The sequence below is a fragment of the Lipotes vexillifer genome, unplaced genomic scaffold, assembly GCF_000442215.2.
Source record: "Lipotes vexillifer unplaced genomic scaffold, Lipotes_vexillifer_v1.1 scaffold500, whole genome shotgun sequence".
Lineage (NCBI taxonomy): Eukaryota > Metazoa > Chordata > Mammalia > Artiodactyla > Lipotidae > Lipotes > Lipotes vexillifer.
The window spans coordinates 972,339-974,828 of NW_006778765.1; the positions used below are offsets into that span (position 1 = coordinate 972,339).

Below are 2,490 nucleotides of genomic sequence, written 5' to 3' on the forward strand. Positions count from 1 at the left end.
CCCGTGTCCCCTGCATCGGCAGGCGGATTCTCAACCACTGCACCACCAGGGAAGCCCCCAATTGCCACCATTTTAAAGTGTTTTAATTCAGTGATTTTTAGTATATTCACAAGGTTATGCAACCATCACCACTATATAATTCCAGAACATTTCCTTTCTTTTTTTTGTTTTTGTTTTTTGATTATTTTATTTATTTATTTTTGGCTGCGTTGGGTCTTCATTGCTGCGCGCGGGCTTCCTCTAGTTGCGGCAAGCGGGGGCTACTGTTCGTTGTGGTGTGTGGGCTTCTCATTGTGGTGGCTTCTCTTGTTGTGAGCATGCGCTCTAGGCGCGCAGGCTTCAGTAGTTGTGGCACGCGGACTCTAGAGCGCAGGCTCATGGTTGTCACCCGTGGGCTTAGTTGCTCCGCAGCATGTGGGATCTTCCCAGACCAGGGTTCGAACCTGTGGCCCGTGCATTGGCAGGCGGATTCTTAATCATTGTGCCTCCAGGCAAGTCCCAAAACATTTCTTTTCTGCAAAAAGAAACTTGTACTCATTAAGCGGCCACTCCCTAATTCTTCCTTCCCCCTACCCACTGGTAACCACTAATCTACTTTCTGTTTCAATCGTTTTGCCTATTCTGGGCATTTCAGATAAATGGAATCATATAGTATGTGGCCTTCTGTGACTGGTTTGTTTCACTTAGCATAATGTTTTCAAAGTTCGCCCATGCTGTAGCATGTGTTAGTACTTCCTTCCCTTTTATTGCTCGATAATATTCCACTCTGTGGATATGCTACATTCTGTTTATCTAGTCATCAACTTTAGTCATATGTTATACTTACCAGATTGTTCATCTTATGTGTTTACGTATCTGTGTCAGTTGACTGGATGATTCCTGGAGGGCTCCAGTCATCACTCTGTGACCAGGGTTCTCTCATCTGTGTATCTTTAGTACCTACCAGTACTGGTCAATACTAGATGCTTAATCAGTACTTACTTATTTTATTTTATTTTTTAATAAATTTATTTATTTATTTATTTATTTATTTATTTTTGGCTGCATTGGGTTTTTGTTGCCGTGAGCGGCTTTCTCTACTTGTGGCATGTGGGCTTCTCATTGCGTGGCTTCTCTTGTTGTGGAGCACAGGCTCTAGGCATGTGGGCAACAGTAGTTGCGGCATACAGGCTCAGTAGTTGTGGCTCGTGGGCTCTAGAGCACAGGCTTAGCAGTTGTGGCACATGGGCTTAATTGCTCCATGGCATGTGGGATCTTCACGGACCAGGGCTCGAACCTGTGTCTCCTGCATTGACAGGTGGATTCTTAACCACTGTGCCACCAGGGAAGTCCCAATCAGTACTTATTGATGAATCATTTTATCTCCCTTTCCAGAAAACCAGACACTTTCTGCCTTTTCAGTGCGCCTCAGATCCAAGTCATGACTCCTGTGTGGAATGTCTTCTCCTCCCCCCCTCACTTGTCTAATTCTGCCTTGCTTCAGGGGTTGCCTCAAGGTTTGCCTCCACCAGGCTTCTCATTGCGGTGGCTTCTCTTGTTGTGAGCATGCACTCTAGGCACGCAGGCTTCAGTAGTTGTGGTGCGTGGGCTCTAGAGCGCAGGCTCAGTAGTTGTCGTCCATGGGCTTAGTTGCTTTATTAAGTGCTTAATGCACTTAATAAAGTGCATTTATTAAGGCACTTAATAAATGTAATCTAACCTATGTCCTTAAGTAGATTGACACTAAGCCTAACAACACTAAGATTCCCTTTTTTCACTCCCAATAAAAAGGTGCTTTAATTTTTTAATGGAATTATAGCTAACATTTTACCTTGCTTAAATTGCAGAAGGAAGAAAAAGAGAGAGTAAGAAATAATGATTGATTGATTGATTTTAATATTTATTTATTTGGCTGCACCGGGTTGTTTTTGCGGCATGCGGGATCTTCATTGCTGCTTGCGGGATCTTTAGTTGGGGCATGTGGGATCTAGTTCCCTGACCAGGGATCAAACCTGGGCCCCTGCATTGGGAGTGCAGAGTCTTAACCACTGGACCACTGGGGAAGTCCCCAGAAATAATGATTTAAATAATGGGGTAATTTATACTCAGCATTTTACTCCATGAGTACCCAAAGGCAGTGGATGCAGTCAGTGTTGTTAGTTAATATGATTGACAAAACTTATAAATGTAAAGACTTCTTGACCGTTGGCAGAACAGAAATTGTTTAGGTGGTGTGGTGATGAGTTGGTAAGTATTCAGCAGTGAGGGGATGGGGAGGAAGAATTGAGGGCCAATGAAGAATTGCTGAACTGGTCCAAGCAGCAAGATACACGAGAGGTTTAATTTCTGAATATTATACCCTTTTGGGAATATTTTTGGTATATACATCTACAGGAATACATACATAAAACTATTCATACTGTATTTATATGTGGACAATAGAAAAGTCTTTTCAAGGGTGACTTTAACTATTGATGATCTTTTTTTTTTTTTTTTTTTTTTTTTTTTTGG

The 2,490-nt window shown here is 42.5% G+C and overlaps 1 protein-coding gene and 1 non-coding gene across 2 annotated transcripts in view; one reads left to right on the forward strand and one right to left on the reverse strand.

The window, feature by feature from the left end:
* The window catches only part of RAD54L2 (RAD54 like 2), an 89,122-nt gene that overhangs the window by 10,360 nt on the left and 76,272 nt on the right, over positions 1-2,490 (forward strand). The gene's annotated exons all lie outside the window — the stretch shown is intronic.
* On the reverse strand, positions 1,971-2,042 carry TRNAG-CCC (transfer RNA glycine (anticodon CCC)). The gene has a single exon. It is a non-coding gene; the product is annotated as a tRNA-Gly (tRNA).